This window comes from Mustela nivalis (assembly GCF_964662115.1).
Source record: "Mustela nivalis genome assembly, chromosome: 7".
Classification (NCBI taxonomy): Eukaryota; Metazoa; Chordata; class Mammalia; order Carnivora; family Mustelidae; genus Mustela; species Mustela nivalis.
Genome location: NC_139026.1, coordinates 28,982,154 through 28,999,896, shown reverse-complemented (window position 1 = coordinate 28,999,896; position 17,743 = coordinate 28,982,154). Strand labels below are relative to the sequence as shown.

General features: G+C 37.5%; 1 long non-coding RNA gene across 2 annotated transcripts in view; it reads right to left on the bottom strand.

The window, feature by feature from the left end:
• LOC309869383 overlaps positions 1-17,743 on the bottom strand; it is a 95,742-nt gene that overhangs the window by 24,614 nt on the left and 53,385 nt on the right. The window contains exon 3 of one of the 2 annotated variants that reach the window (XR_014314145.1): positions 9,212-10,304. The exons of the other annotated variant lie outside the window; for it this stretch is intronic. This is a non-coding gene — a long non-coding RNA (uncharacterized lncRNA). Of the gene's footprint in view, positions 1-9,211; positions 10,305-17,743 lie in introns of those variants that run through there. 2 annotated transcript variants of the gene reach the window in all.

Genomic DNA, 17,743 nt, shown 5'->3' with positions numbered 1-17,743 from the left:
CCCGTTTTCAAGTTGGAAATGGATAATTAGAGGGTTAGGGCTTTGGGCGTAGTCTTTTGGTATCAGAGAGGACTCTGTTTAATGTCTGCTCTGCCTCTCACCCTGGGATCGTGGGCAAGTTGCTGGATTTCCCTCAACCTCAGTTTCCTCATCTGGAGAATGGAGATAATTATGATACGTCACCTGTCACATTATGCCGAGAGGACAAACTGTGATTGTGCAAATAAAACACGTAGCACAGTGCCAGGCCCACAAAAGGCTATAAATGAATGTCAGAGAATGTCAGTGAGGCTGACAGGACCCCCTGGGGTGGGTGTCAGTTGGATTTGTGTCAACTTGACTGGCCTAAGAAATACCCCAAGGCTAGTAAAACATTTCTGGGCGTGTCTGTGAGGTTGTTTCCAGAAGACTGAGTAAGAAGAACTGCCTTCGCAGCGTGAGTGGTCATCCCCCAATCGAACAGAACACAGCAGTGGAGGAAGAGAGAATTTGCTCTCTGCTTGAGCTGGGACGTCCGTTTTCCCCTGTCCTCAGATATCTGAGTTTCTGGTTCTTGGGCCTTTGGACTCAGACCAAATTGCACAGTAGACTTTCCTGGTTCTCTAGCTTGCAGATGGCAGATTGTGGGATTTCTCAGCCTCATATATATATAAACACACATATTTATATATATGTATATGTATATATATATAAAATATGAATTGGCTCACATGATTTTGGAGGCTGAGAAGTCCCAAGATATTTGTATCTATATCTATCTATATCTATTCATTTTCAGCTGTATATATAGATGTAGATATCTCCTATTAGTTCCGTTTCTCTGGAGAATCCTAATACACCACCAACTTGTTGAATTTTCACCCTCTTGTGTAGACTGATAACCACCGAAAGTGCACATATTATTTAATGCTTAGGATTATGAAATTCTGATTAGATAAACTTTAAAAAGAAAAAAAAAACCTAGATCAATGAGTAGGTAATATCCTTCACACGTGCATTTATAATGCATCAAATGGATTTTAGCAATTCAATTGGTATTTAAAGTATTCATTAGTGAAAGATTCAAAGGTATGAAAGTTATTTCTTGTTACAGCCAACTTAAATTCAACAAACCAGGGGTGTGTGTTTGTGTGTGTGTGTGTGTGTGTGTGTGTGTGTGTGTTTTGCTCTGGTCATATTGTGAATTTTTTTCTTGCAGCTCCTTTGCACTAATGACTTGAAGAGACAAGCTGCACGTAAGTGTGTGGTTGGCAGCCATGAGTAGAATAGGGTAGGGGTGTCACATGATTATAGTTCTTAGGTTGATTAGGGTGATTTTAATGTCAAAACAAGGAGTGCCTTCTCACTGTTGCCATAATGAACACTGTGGGAATTCAAGAAGAATTTATGGAATAATTATTCACTAGACTTTTTTATTCAAGTATAATTAACATACAGTGTTATATTAGTTTCAGATGTACAGTATAAGGGTTCAACAATTCTATACATGTCTCAGTGCTCATTAAGATAACTGTATTCTTAATCCCCTTTATCTATTTTCACTATCCCCCTACCCATCCCCCCTCTGGTATCCACCAGTCTGTTTTCTATATTGAAGAGTCTGTTTTTTGTTTGTTCGTTCATTTGTTTGTTTTTAAGTAGATTGTACCCCGACTCCAATGTGGGGCTTGAACTCACGACTCCAAGATCAACAGTTGCCTATCTTACTGACTGAGCCAGTCAGGCACCCCAATTTTTATTTTTATTTTATTTTCTTTTTATTCTTTGTTCATTTGTTTTGTTTCTTAAATTCCACATGTGAGTGAAATCATAGTATTTGTCTTTCTGGAAGACTTATTTCACTTAGCATTCTACCCTCTAGGTTCATCCATGTTGTTGCAAATGGCAAGATTTCATTCTTTTTTATGGCTGAGTAATATTCCATAGTATATACATCTTCTTTACCCACTCATCTGTGGATAGGCACGTGGGTTGCTCCCATATTTTGGCTATTGTAAATAAAGCTGCAATACACACAGGGGTGCATATATCTTTTTGAGTTAGTGTTTTCATTTTCTTTGGGTAAACACCCACAAATGAAATTGCTGGATCATATGGTAATATAATAATAAATAATTTTTATATTGATTTGGGGTAATATTATCCAGTGCTTAAAAACTTAAGGCAATGGTAATTTATTGCATCTTATGATATTAAAGTGACTGCTTATTAAGCTTTTTACTAGAAAAACTTCTCTTAGGTGCTTTTTTTTTTGTCCTTCTGTAGATAACTTTACATTTTTGAATCCTTCTCAAACATTCAGAATTAGAAACTCAGCCAGAAAGCTTGAAACTTGCATCTGAAAAGTAGCTTCTTTGGAAAAGGAATGAAATCAAAGTTATCCAGCATTAACCTCGGTACCACAATTTGCAAGAGCTGATAAAATTCTCTTTCCTTTGGCTGAAATTCATCTCTTACAAGTTGAACAATACTAGATAGGTATCTTTGCTCTCTAAGAAAACCTATCTCTATTCTTAGTACTTTACTGGTATAAATCCATTCTGATTTTGGTATATCGCCAACCAGTTTGACACATGCACAAGACTCAGTGAAAATACTCCAAGAACACTGGGAGATGATGAAATTCCTTAACATCCACCCATGGGTGTTTCAGAATGTCTCCCAAACTTTGATTACTCCAGTGTCACTGACCACATCAGGAATTAATCATCTGCCACTTTTCATGTTATCACTTACAAACTGACATTTAATGAGAATATATTCGTGAAAAACTTTGCCACATTTTTCTCTAACAAGTAAAGAAAAAATCTTTTCAATTAAATGACTACTTGAAGATGGGAACTACCAACCCACAGACCCACAGACCCACCGACCTAGTGCTTCATCTCTGTCACTGTTTCTCAGAGGCAAAAAAAAAAACAAAAAACAAACTTGTCACGGTGTTTGTTGAGAGGAAGTTACCTATGACACTGTCTACCCACAATTACTACTGAGAGTTTCCAGGTTTGAGAAACACTCCTATCATGCACTGGGCCAAAGTGCCTTTCAAACGGGGTGAGGGGGATATTCACATTTATGAATGGATAGGATATTCTATTCTGCAGACCCCCAACAACAACAACAACAAAAAACAACTTATAGTTTACTATGACTCATTCCACTTTATAGTTAGGCATGTTTACATGCCTATCCTTTCCGTTGGAAGGGAGTTCAAAATTCAAGAAAGTAGAACATGTCCTCACTTGTTTCTTCAACTCATATATGGTTCAGTATTGTATCTGGAGCCTTAATGGGACTCAGTAAGGATTTGTTGACTGTGTAGGGGTTGATGGGGCACTAGCATTCCTTTGCCCTTTGTCTTGGACGTGGTGGAAGTTAGACATTCTTTTCAGAGTCTCTATATAAAAACCACCACAACATACATAACTTTCCATCTCTCTTGCGACTATGCTGTATGGACTTACTTTCAAGCTGACATGCATGATGGGGGTTCCGGATCATCAGATCAAATGCATTCCTCCGACTCTGCCATATTTCAGTAGAGTCAACCCCGAGATTCAGGACAAGGAATGAAACCTATGGCTTGTGTAAGATGCACTGGTAAAGCACACTTCAGAAGCATATGGCAAAAGAAGGGAAAATTAGCTTTGCCAAGGATTGGTGGATGAAGTCATTGAGGGTGGGAAACCAGTTAGAGAAGCATAGAAACAGTAAAATCTTAAAACTGAGAGATGTAAGGACAGAAAGACACTCAAATGCACACACACACACACACACACACACACACACACACACACACAGAGTATTCACGTTCCAGGGCTTAATCACGTTCCAGCATATTCTTGGACATGGCCTCCTCATGTTCTTTTCTCCCTCAGCCTTTAAAACAGAGATCTCTCACTTGTAGCTTCTTTGCAGGAATATTTTTAAAATTATTTATTTAAAAAATAAAAACCCTGCCAAACACTATATTTAAGCTGCTCAGAGTTAATAATCATGCCTTCCACATATAAAGTGCCTACTTATACTTGTTGTAAGTGTCATTGGTAAGAGAAAACATTTAGATACAGTCTGTCCACTCAGATGCCAGATTAGTAGCCAGGGTCTGCTGGATAAACCACTTTTTTGTTCTTTTAAGATTATACCCCAGCACCCCCACCCCTCCTATGTCCTCCTTTTTTCTTAAAAATTCTTTGTGACGGAAGTGAAGGTGGGAGAAGGTCAGGTCAAAAGATGAAAAGGTTTCTTTTATGATACAGATTTACAAGTAATACGTCTTTCAACAAAGCTGTTTATTTAAGAATAAAACGGTCCCTAAGCATCCATAAAATGTGAATCTTGAGTCAAAGAATCAGCCCGGACATGTGGTTGCTCTGGCTAGTAGAGTCATCCGTGGAATGGAAAAAGAAATCCTATTGTTTGGAAAAAGGTCCTTAAATGTGATTTTAAAGATTTATTACTAAATACTTGTTCCTAGGAAGAAAATGCTAGATTCATTTTAGATATTTCCCTTTGATCAATTTTCTAATGGACTAAATTTTGTTATGTTTAACACAAATATTTTCTTGAAATACAAAGAAAGGGATGTGTGACTATATACACAAAAAGCAGTAAGTTCTATAATGTAAACAATAGTGAAAATATTACCACATATTAGTTTTTCCTAGACTTTTACCAAATAAGCTTCGTAACTTAACTGCATGAAGACTACAATTCTCTTCACGTAAATGGTTCACACTCCACCACTAATTTTAAGTGATCCTTCTATCACTATCAAACACATGGTGAAGCAAGTCAAATGATTGGGGAAGGGGAGAAGCAAGTTGTCAGTGGTGTGAAGTCGTAACTGGAATGCAGTAATCCATAATTAGTAACTGATTACAGTTTTCTTTAATGGATGGGGAAAAGTTAAATTAGGGATTTAACCATTACCAGCAGACACAGCGAACACTTCCTATGAGTTCTAAAAGTAATTACTAATATCAGAATGTGTTCCTGGGAGTTAATCCATTTTCGACTTAATTCTGACTTGCTACATCAACAACTTTATTGCTGATCGGTTAAATTCACGTTCATAATCCTGGCAGTAAGATGCTGAAATGTTCTAAAATACTCACATATTTACGTACTCACTCTCTCTCTCTCTCTCTCACATACACACACCCCTTAAAAATCATAGGTTCAAATATTTACTAATTGAGCAACCTTCAATTAGGGTCCAGAATCTCTTATACTCAAAAATACTGCATTATCCTCAGACTGCATAATCCTCAGTATTAAAGCAAGAACATAGTTCTTATAATCCAGAAAAACTTTACAAACCAAGGAATTTAAATAAAAAATTCCAGATAGCCCTCAGTCAATCATAAATACACAAAGGTAACAGGACCTACCATTCAATCTACTGGTTTAGTTATAGAATAGGATACAAAGGGAAGGAGTAGCAGTGTGAAAAGCTACCATGTTCTGGGTGTTTACTATAAGCACACATACCCTGAATGTGCTTACTCCCTGTATACACATGATCTAATTTTCACAATATGCCTGTGAAGTTGGAATTACAAATCCCATTCTATGGATGGAGTCATGAGGTCCAAGAAAGAGCAGAGCTGAATTTGAACTGAGTTCCATTTTGCTTTAAGCCTATTCTCTGTGGTTTCAGAACTGTGGCTCTGAAACAGCAGAGGCAGTCATGCCCTATTTACTGGGAGATTGGTGTTCTAGCCAAGTTTGTTATAGAGTGCATTTTTCTGAAGGAAACTCTTAACTTTGCCAATGATTTATATTCTACACTTTGAGACTGTTTACTGTTTACCAGTATAAGTTTTATGAGGGCTGGGACCATGTCTGTGGTTTTTTTTTTTTTTTTTTTTTTTTTTTTTTAAATCACAGGCATAGTACCTAGCAGATAGGAGGTATTTAGTAACTATTTGTTAAATGAATTAACTGTGGGGAAAAAAATTTTCCTTGCAGATATAATAAAAGCAGAGTTGAGAATCCAGAAAATAATTTAGTGTACCTTTTAGGTTCAAGAAAAAGTATTTAATGCAATAAATAATGCTCAAATAGGTTACACAAAGTATTAGTAAAATCCTTTGCTATGTGTTAAGCAATAAAGTATTCCTGATAACCAAATGTACGGTACATCAAGGGCCTGGATATCATAATGTCTGCTTTATGAATTTTTCCCATTATAAAGTAGTTACGTCTTAGAAATTGAGTAATTTCAGTAAGTTTTCATCAGTTTCAATTTATTGAACACGTGTTAAGTTCAAATTCAGAAGGAATTTCTTTACTCTTTGCTATGACTTGTTGAATTTTTCTACTATGGTAATATTTTATTACCTCCTTTAATCTCACTAGGTAATCAGTGAGTCTCACTTGGAATTCTATCTCTTTTTATGTTGTGTCACCTTCATTTTTCTGTAAGGATCTTAAATTCAGGGATGCTGTTCATCATGGTATCCTTAGGGTTTAGTATGGATCTGGTCCATTATAGAGATTCAAGAAATTTGTATGGAAAGACAACAAGGGAGTGAGAGATGTAGTGGGAAGAAGGAGGAAAAGTTGGGGGGAAGGATGGAAGGAGAGAAAGAGAAGGCAAGAGAGAGAAGAAGGAAAGTAAATAGTAAAATTAGTTCTTGAAGTAGGAGAAATAAAGTTAAGGATCAACAATGCTGAATACTTGCTTAGAAACAGAGGTCTACTGTAACATCTACCAAGATGTTTACATGTTAAATAGCTACAGAGCACAAAGCTAGTCCATTGATAATTGCTACTTTTGGCTAAGACTTGTATCCTTGCTGATACCTCACATAGGATTTTTGAGCCTAAGGAAGTGTTTGACATTTCACTACAACCCATAAATTGCCAGATTAGCCGAATTATTCACACAGTTGATGGCAGAAGAATACATTTATTAATCTGTAGTGATATCCTCCAGATTTTCCAGGTTCTAGGGGATATAGTACATTTTTTCACCAGTTGTACTTATACTAATTTGGACTCATTATCATAGATTCATACTGTATGCAATTTAGTAATATTTTGTTCATGTGCATGTTGAGTAGTAATAGCTTTCCAAACCTGAACTTTTGTGTTTCTTGATTGCTGATACTACCAAATATAAGGGTTTTTTTTTTCCCCCTTAAGATGGAATAAGAGCAGAACACAAGGTCTATGACAATCAGTTCTAGTGCTTCCCACTAGTTAGAGAATACTTCTACTCCTCAAAGTCAATCAGGGAGCAAACATTTATTGAACACCCAAATGATGAAATATACAAGGCTCTTAAGTAAGAATATTCTTCAGAACTATAGCGTTCCAGCCAAACAGGCATTTTTTTTTTTAATGTTATTCAGAAATGGAGGCTTCTGATGTCTTTCAGAATTGCTGAATTAAATACTTAACACTAATTCATCTTTTATCTTAAGAATGGCAAATACTAAAGAGCTCTTTGCAGGTATAGATTATGCAAATGTCTGGTATTCTTATTCTCACTCTCAGGGTGAAAACAAATCAAGAATTTATTGAAGACTCCCTTAAAAAAAATAAAAAGGGGTGCCTGGGTAGCTCAGTGGGTTAAGTGACTGCCTTTGGCTCTGGTGGTGATGATTCTGGATTCCAGGGATGGAGTCCCACATCTGGCTCCCTGCTCGGCAGGGGTCTGCTTCTCCCTCTGACCTCTCTCCTCTCATGGTCTCTCTCTCTCTCAAATAAATAAATAAAATCTTTAAAAAAAATAAAGGTACTGTGTAAATTTTACATCATTTGTTTGTTCAAGATTCTTTTATGGAGTACCTGCTACGTTAAATGAAGATGTAGAACAGGGACATTGGAGATTTCATAAAAGTGTCTGGTGCCCCATGAGCCTGATCCTGTGTTTGAACAATGCTGTCCAAAGTATGTTATGGATTTTCCAAATAGAGTGGAAAACCACTCATCTCTCTTTCCTCCTACATCTGGTTAACTAGTTGAGCCTGTTATTGATTGCTTACCAGTACAAGAGGCTTTAAACATTATCTTTCCTGAATCTTTAATCCATTCCAATCAGGAGCCATCTGGTATTCCTAAACTAATCATAGAATATGATGTGTTGAGAAAAGTACGGTTTTTTAAAATCAAATGAGTTGCAGTTTAAATTCCAGCTCTTTCACCAGTTAATCTCTTGGTAAAATTACATAATCCTCTTAAGCCTCAGTTTTCTCCTCTGTAAAATAGACCCCTTTTTTCTCTCACAGGGTTGACTAGAGGGTTACAGTGAAATAAGACATATAAAATACATAGTCTGATTCCTGCCATACATTAGCAACTCAGCAAATGGCTTTATCTTCCTGGTTCCCTACTAAATGAGGGTGGGGGAGGCAGAAGGAAAACAAAACCCAGAGGGAGTGAGAAACAGGGACATAAATTATTGGAAACTACTAAATTCCTTGCTCTGACTTTTGTGTTCACTGCACCCAGTGACTCTGTACTTTAAAACAGTGATTTCCCTGCAGCATTATTTACAACAGCCAAATCATAGCAGCCCAAGTGTCCATGGATAAATGCATGGGTAAAGACGATGTGGTATATATACTCAACGAAATGTTAGTCAGTCCTAAAGAGTGAAATCTTCCCATTTGCAAAAACATGGACAGATCTAGAGGGTATAATGCTAAGTAAAATGAGTGAGTCAAAGAATGACAGATACCATATGATTTCACTTATATGTGCAATTTAAGAAATAAAGCCAAACAAAGCAAAAAGAAAAAAAGAAAAAAAAAAAAAAAAAAGGAGAGACAAACCAAGAAACAGACTCTTAAATCATAGAGAACAAAGTGATGGTTACCAGAGGGGAGGTGGGTGGGGGATGTATGAAACAGGTGATGGGGATTGAAGTAGGGCACTTGCTGTGAGAAACACTGGGCATTGTGTGAAAGTGTTGATTCGCTGTACTGTACACGTGAAACAAAGATAACACTGTATGTTAACATACGGGAATGTATATACTGGAATTAAAATTTAAAAAATAAAAAAATGAAAAAATGAAAAAAAAAAGTTAAGCAGTGAGGTTGATTATTAAAAGCCCTTGGAAATGGGCCTTTATCTCCTATTCTGATCTATGATGGGCCTCAGCCTGGGATTTTCATTCAGCAGATTGTAATGGAAGCCTAGAAATGCATGTTTTCATAATACTCTCTATTTTGATGTCAAGCAAGGCTGGTAACTGCTGAACTAAGGTGATGTCGAAGGCCATGATGACGAGAAGGGGCCGTCCAACTCCCAGAGAGCTCATGCTTTTGGAACAAACCCTCAGGTCTCAGTGAAACAGAAGCATATGTGATTTTTGTTATTGTGATAATTAACTTTATGTGTCAACTTGGCTGGGACACAGATGTGCCCAGATATTTGGTTAAACATTATTCTACATATGTCTCTGAGGGTGTTTCTGGATGAGATTAACATTTGAATCAGTGGATGAACAGAGCGGATTGTCCTTCCGAACGTGGGTGGGCATCATCCAATCCCTGGGAGGCCTGAAGAGAACAAAAGCAGTGTAAGGGAGAATTTGCCTCCTCTGTTTCCAAGTGAGACGCTGGTCTTCCGCACTCGGGCTGGAACTTATTCCAGGGGCTCTCCTGAGTCTCAAGCTTTTGGACTTGAATGGTCGTAGAAAAGATGGTCATTACCTGGCAGAATTTAAGAGGGCTGAGACCCATCTCAGAAGCTGAAGTTTGTCAGTCCAGGCTTGGGAAATCTGAGGGAAGTCTGGAAGATAAGTTTTCTTGCTACCTTCAATGAAGAAGTTTAAAATAGCCTGCATATCTTCCTCTCACAGGTGGTGGAGATTCTGCAGAGAGGGATAAAGTCAGGAAAACCCACTGATTTCAGAGTGGCGGAGGAAGGATCAACAGGTTACAGTGAGCTCCTTGTAATTTGCCATTTAAAGAGATGATGGAGGTCTCCACTGTTCCTATCTCAGGGCTATAGAGAAAGGAGGGTAGGGCATAGAGAAGACCTGCCTTTGTCGGCCTCCCCACTTAGACTTGCTCATCTATTAGAGGTTACTTCGCTTGATGAATTCCTTTTCAGTGAGTCTCTGGAGTACTGCTGGGGTCGTTTCTGACAACTCTCTTCCCTCCATGCCTTAGAAGACCATCACAACCCAAACTGTGCTCAGTGAAATAGATGTTCGTAGGTGTTGCATAAAAGGAGACTCTACCATCAACCAAGTTTGGGAAACAGTGGGTTAACAAAGAGACACAAGTTCCTTTCCAGCAGGTTTTCTCAGATCTTTTAACAAGTTGGTGCACATTGTGAATCTGCAAGAGACAAATAAAATTTGAAGCATTTCCCCCAAACCCTTGACCATGGTGGCTTATTAGTGAGGATTCCCCTGGTCATAGGTGATGGAAATTGAGCTCCAACAGGCATAAGCCACAAAAAGAGTTTACTGGCTTGCAGAATCATAAAGCCCAGGCATGGCTGACTCTGGAGGCCTCAAATGATGTCACAGTTATCTGTCTCTTTCCATCTCTTGCCTCAACCTTCCTCTAGGTTGGCTGTGATCTCATGAAGTCTTTCTCTACGGGGTGGTCCTTGGCAGCTCCAGACTATATTATACTTACGGTTACAAATTCCATTTGCAGAAATCTCCACTACAGAAGGGAACTTATTTTAAGTGAATTGTTTTTGAACTTAGAATTATTTAAATTGTAAGAAATTAAGTTATAATAATGAGATATAAAATGTAATTTCTGAAAACTTTGTTTTTATATAAAAACAAAGTTTTTATTTTTGTTTTTATACAGAAGTCTTCTTGATGACAGCCTATGATATTGGTGCATGCTGGTTTAAGACACCATGAAACCAACCTAATGGAAGCTACCCTTCAGAACTATTAATGTACTTGAGAACTTGGTTTGCTTTCCAATTTCCTGACATTTTCCTGTTTCAAATTAATGATTTCTAATCTACACAGTGTTTTCTTATTGCTTCAAGAGTCTTTAGGGGCCGCTTTGAGTTAAGGAAATAGGTTACCAACACATTAAGGTAAACATACAATTTATAAAATACATAACATAGTATTTAAAATGGAATCTTAAAAAATATCTTCAGCCCTTACTCTTTAATCTCTGACCATGAACCCATTTTAGTGGAACTCTTAGAAAATTACAGAAGATAGATCCACTTAAAAACTTTTATTAGTTGTCAACTTTATTGTAAAGTTATGACTAGACTCCAGACGTATTTGACTGTGACTCCCAGGATTCTCCATTAGTGTCCCAAATTGGTTTTAAATCATCAACATCAGATCATGATACTGGCAGGAATTGCTGTAGAGTCCATGTGAGAGTAGCTTCTCTTTAATCGTCCAACTGGTAATCATTTTCATTTTGAAATGGATAATGGTAATGAGTTTACTTTTACAGATGGCATATTTTGGGGGATTTTGATTTTTCTAACCTAAGGAAATTATTTTAGCAAGTTAGAAATTGAATTCCTTGGAGAGGCTCATTTCTCTTCCCATATATTTCCTGTGTCCTTCTGACAAGCTAGGAAGAGAACTATAATGAAAACAGAATCATTTGGAATTTTTATAACTGGATTCGTAACCACTTTGTTGATCCTTTCTATTATGTTACTTCCTATTCACCAGTGATAATATCTTGAAAGATTTCAAGATTCTTCAAATCTGAATAATTAAAAGAGATCATACTATGCCTAACAGTAAAATAACTGAATATTATTTGTTTTATTGCTTGAAAACTAGTTATCCATATAAAATACATGTGTGCCCCTTCTTTCAATTGTTGGATGTGAGAGATCACTATGCAAGATAATAAAGTTTCTGACAGAATTCTTTGTCCCAATCTCTTGAATAAAATGCTTAAATGTCATGATCGTTTTAGGTAACAGCTAACATTCATTGATAAGTGCTCTGTACAGATGATCACACTTAAATCTCACAATGACTTTAGAAAAAAGTTAGCATTTTTTTACCCTCAATTTTACAGAGTTGGACATTGAGGCACGGGGAAGTTAAATTTAAAAATGGCAGAATAGGCTGGGCAGTCTGAGAACAGAACCAGGCATAGTGACCACGCTTAGTCTAACGGTGGATTGTTTTACCTGGGCACAGATTACTTGAAAACATTACTTAAGGTACAACCACAATGGGAACCTTTGGATTTATCTTAAATGTAGAAGAGCCTTACATTAAGGGTGCTGGCACACACACGTGTATGCGTGTACGTGTACACACACACACACACACACACACACACACACTCCACAACTGCCTGACGGCTCAGCACTTTTTGGTTATTGCCGGGCTTTTGTTTTCCTGACTTGAGTTAAAAAGACTTTAACAAAGCTCCCATAAATAAGAGACCAAGTAAATAAAAATCTCATATTTGTAGTGTTACACTAATAAGCTTAATAACAATAATCCGCAAACATCTGCAATCATAAAATAAAAACTTCATTACCATTTCAATGCAGTCACTGCAAATCCTCAGGTTAGCCAGTACACCAGCTGCGTCCTGGGGCTTCACAACACAAACAGCAATTCATTCCAAATTACCACTCTCTGTTAGTGACTCTTGCTCTCTGGCTCCCGTCCCAAACACTCCTGCTGTTCAGGTCTATTGTTTCCCCTCACTAGAAGCCTTTTATTTCCTGGGAAAGCTTGAAGGATGGTCTCCATGAAAAACTAGGCTAATCTTCTAACTTCTGATCTCCTACTCTCTGTCCTCCACTATTCTGGGCATACCCAGCCTTCCCTTCTCTCGTCCCAGTGACGCTGAATACACAATCTAGGTGTATAGAATACTTTACCCAAAGGGTGAAACTGAAGGGGTTAACAAAGCTTCTGCTATTTTATGACCTTGTAAAATGAGCTAGTTCGAGATGCCGATAATGAGCGTCAGTCTCTCTACAGGAGCTGTGGAGCTCCCTAATTCCTGCCATGGGCCTCTAAGTCATCAAATTCCATATAAAATTACAGAGGACCTCCCTCTGAGACTTTATGGCCTCAGAACAGCAGGTGAAAAACCGGATTGGTGGAAAATGGACAGTCTCTGAGTTACATGTAACACACATCCCAGCTTATAGAAATTTTTTCCTACTTAAGAGATCATACTTAACAGGCAGTTTATTTTTATGCTGAAAAATACTTGTCTATTCCCTTTCATCTGGAGCTTAAACTTTTTTGCAATTCTGAATACAACTGAAGAGAAGGAATGAGAGGATATTTGATCTTAGCCCTACTGATCTGAGCTGTACTGACATATAAGATTTCAGGACAACAATGTCTTTTGGATTAAGTTTTCCAGGGCACAAACATAACGAAGAAATTGGTTTCTTCTAGGATATGGAAATTCAAGTCCATTCACTGTCAAAGTAGGGGTCATTTAAATATTTCTTTTACCTATAATTTCTAATCAGATGCTAGAAAACATTGGGAGAAATGTACTTCTTTTAAAAAAAATTATCTGCTGTTTTGTTGTCATAACCCAGTACCTGGTCAGATGACCTCACATTGTTTTCCTAGGGTTCTGGGGATCTCTTTTTAAAGATCCTTTAAATCTTCACCTGGGAGCCTTTTACTGAGCAAGTGGATAGCCTCCTAAAGCCACAGGCTGGCATCAGAGACCATCTTCCCCTTGGAATGTGACACCTGACTGAAAATGAGGTTAGCTTTAATCGCAGGCACCACAGATATCTTCATTCTTGGATGATGTGCCTATTTTGATTCCATCAAAAAAAGAGGACAACTCTGGTTGCTAGCACAGCGTATGACTCTGTTGAGAGGAAACGTGGCAGCCGTTCCTAACACCACATATCCTTCCCCAAGCAGCCTGTCACACAGACCAAACACTGTTTTTACGTGGCATATTTATAAAGGTGAGAGGGTAGAAGAATCTGTCTTTAGGGTTCCACTGTCCATTATGGACATAGCTACTGGGGAAACTTGTCAATAAACATGGTCGTGGGCTCATCTTCCTAGATCGGATATTTCCCAGATAGATCCCATCTCAAGGTCCACTTTTGAATCTTTACAAGAAATGTGCCACAATGACATTTAGGCCTTGCATTACAAGGGATGGAAATGGGACATCCTGGAAAGCTGATTCCTTTTAAACACAAAAGCTAAGGGTGAGCTTACCTATTACTTATTGCTTCTTTGTAACGTTCTCCTCGGCAGCTAGCAAAAGGTGCTTGATTTTTTTTTTTTTTAAGATAGAAAAATAAAGTGACATCTCTTTATGGAGTTCACCAGCAGAGCCACACATTGTGGGTTGTTTTGACAATTGGTTTCTAAAAATAGATTTAGGATAAATGTAGGCATTCCTTGGCATGGTTAAAGTCATCACAAACTGCCTACAAAATCAACTCCTGGTACCCAAATGCCTATTTTTAGGAGACCCCAATGAGTTGTGGTCATTTTGGGGACATTTACGTGGCTCCTAGTAATTCATAAATGATGGATTACTGTAATGAGTGCAAACTCTCAAACAAGATTCAACTTAAAGACTTTTTTTTTTTTTTCTGAAAGTGCTATCCTGAGCCTTGTTTCATCATACCAATATACCGTATTAAAACAAGGAACTACAAATTGACTCACACAGATGGTTTGTATAGACTGAGTTCAAAATGCACCATTCTTAAAAGAGATGAGGAAAGGAATGCCAGCAGCCACGTGGCTGTCATGTTATCATCAGTGTCAGCATATGATAGGAGAGGTGAGATTCAGGGGGGCAAGAGACCTTGGAACAGGGATTCAGGCACAGTATTTGATTACTGCAACTTGTTACAGGCATTACATTCAATACCTTCCATAGAGATAGGATAGAAAGAGTGGGTAATTGGATAACTTATTCTGGGATAATTAGAATACCAAATTAAAAGTTTACCAAATTAAGTTTACAGCTTCTTAAAGGAGACAGAATACTCAATTCAACTCTTCAACAGGAGGTTCTATCTATCTAATCAATCTTTCTACATACTCACCTGTTCCTATCTGTTTATTTAGGAAATATCTGTGTACTTGATATACATTAAATATCTCCATGTGCATAGCAAATGTCTAGGGATAGCACATAATAAGCCAATCAAATAAAGTCTATAATAATTAGAAATACACACTTCCATTCAGAATACTGGATACTGTTAAACATAAAAGTAAATGAGACAACAGAATCTTTTTGAAGAAAATCTTGGTTTAAATATGCAAATAATTGCAAGCTGGTGCAGCCACTCTGAAAAACAGTACGGAGGTTCCTCAAAAAGTTGAAAATAGAGCTACCCTACAACCTAGCAATTGCACTACCGGGTATTTACCCTAAAGATACAAATGTAGTGACCTGAAGGGCACGTGCACCAGAATATTTAGAGCAGCAATGTCCACAATTGCCAAACTATGGAAAGAGCTTAGATGTCCATCAACTGATGAATAGATAAAGAAGATATGTTACATATATACACGATAGAATACTACACAGCCATCAAAAAACCTGAAATCTTGCCAATTGCAACTACATGGATGGAACTAGAACATATTATGCTAAGCAAAATAAGTCAATCAGAGAAAGAAAATTATCATATGATCTCACTGATATAAGGAATTTGAGAAACAAGACAGAGGATCATAGGGAAGAGAGGGAAAAATGAAACAAGATGAAACCAGAGAGGGAGACAAACCATAAGAGACTTTTAATCAGGAAACAAAATGAGGTTTGCTGGAAGGGAGGGTGGAAGGAGGGATGGGGTAGCTGGGTGACGGACATTGGGGAGGGTATGTCCTTTGGTGAGAAAAAAGAAAGAGTAGATTTGATGGGTTATAGAATGAGGTCTCTAACTTTATTAGATTTTGTCAAATTGTTCCTTAAAAGTGGTTCTGTCAATTTATATGCAATGACAATGACAAAGTTTCCAAGAAAAAAAAAAAAAAAGCAAATAATGTTGATGCTTTATACAAGATAGATTAGATTAATATTTGTTGTTTTTGTGGCACCCTCTAACATAGAGTCTTTATATACTTGCTTCATCTTACTCTTCCCTCTTCACATCCTACCTTGACTTAAATCTTTGTTTTTGGTGATGAAGACCCTCTGAACATTTTTCATTCTGTCTTCTTGATCAGAAGAGTTCTGTAGAGTGATCTCATTTTTTAAAGGCCAACTAAGTTGCCCTATTACTAAAATGCTTTTTGATTTCTAGAGATGATTATTCCAACTTGAAAATCTTTCTTAACTTCTTAGAAACGCAAGTGTAGACTACATTAACCATAACTGTATGAAGGAAAATGTGCAGATATTAAACTTCTGCTAAAGATAATTTGGAGTTTGGGGGGGGGGGTAAAAGCAGAAGTGGAAATGGGGGTCAGAGGAAGGGGATAATTAAAACCACCGTGATTAAATTCAGCATATTGAAATCTTTCAATGAAATGAGAATGATCATTCATGCCCTGAGGGAAAATTGCCTTTCCCTTCTGGATGGAATTCCTATTTTTGAGAACTGCAAATTTGCTAAAGTAGTAGATTCGTCCAAAATTAGCTTGTAAAGTGCTTGCAATAAGCAACATCTCCAAATCATGGTCAAATGGCATTTTGTACAGATATTCCATAACAAAATATTTTAACGTAGGTTAAAGTACAATTATGAAAGTGCATTCTATTTCTTTAGGGTTTTATTACTGTGTTTTACAAATTTCATACCTTATCCTGAGCTGATAGGAGCCAAAGAATAATACATTTCTATGTTTGGCAAGGATAAACAGCTTCCATACTTCAGAACCAAGGAGGCTGTCCTCAAAAATGCGTGAGGTTTTTCACCGAATGAAACATTGCTAATGCCATGGCTGGTCATCTGCCTCCAAATTTAGCAAATTTAGCAAGTCAAATGAGAACTATTTATTAAGCGCCTGTAGCATGCAAAACCCTGTATGGTAAGGATTAAGTAACACAATATTGACTTAACAAAAAAAGGGGGGAAAAAATCCTAGTACAGTAGGTGATACAAACAAGAGTTTGGCAACAATCAGTTTCTTTCCTGACTTTTAATGTGGGATGGGGGTGGGGAGGAGCAGAGGTTGGGATAAAGAAAATAGGAAAAAGTTACACAGTATTCAAGGAAAGGCTATGTGGTTTGAAGTGTTCTCAGTGTCCAGGGTAGGGTGGTGCTGACTGGTCCTTTCTCTTTCAGATCCACTGGTGACTCAAGGTCCAGGTTTACAACATGGCCACACTGGTGTGGAGAAAGCAAAGCTTGACTTCTCTCATGGGAACCGAATCCACAATCTCATTCTTTCTAGTTTTACATTCTAAGAGAGCTCGAGAACAATACAAATGAGTGGTGATTTTAGGAACCATCCTTAGATGTAACACTGACAGACAAATCACTATAGTTCTCTCCTACCTATCAATTATAACTGAGTAGCCCACTATACTTTGATCTGGCAGAATGCTGGAAAGTTATTTGGATTGTTTTTCCACTTATATAGTTCAAGGTAAATCCCAACAGGGTTATAAACCATAGGAATTTTCAAGCCTACATAGCCCCTGATCTTTTCAACAGCTCCAAGGGGCCCTAGGACCCCTTGAAGTTAGATTCCAAGTAATGTGACAAATTCTCACTCTGTTCTGAAGAAGATCTAAAAGCAGTAAATCAGCTTCTCTGGACCCTGTTGGGATTGAGTCCACCAAGGAAGTTTCCTTATCAACAGCAGTGGGATTGATTACTGGCCTAATAATAAAAC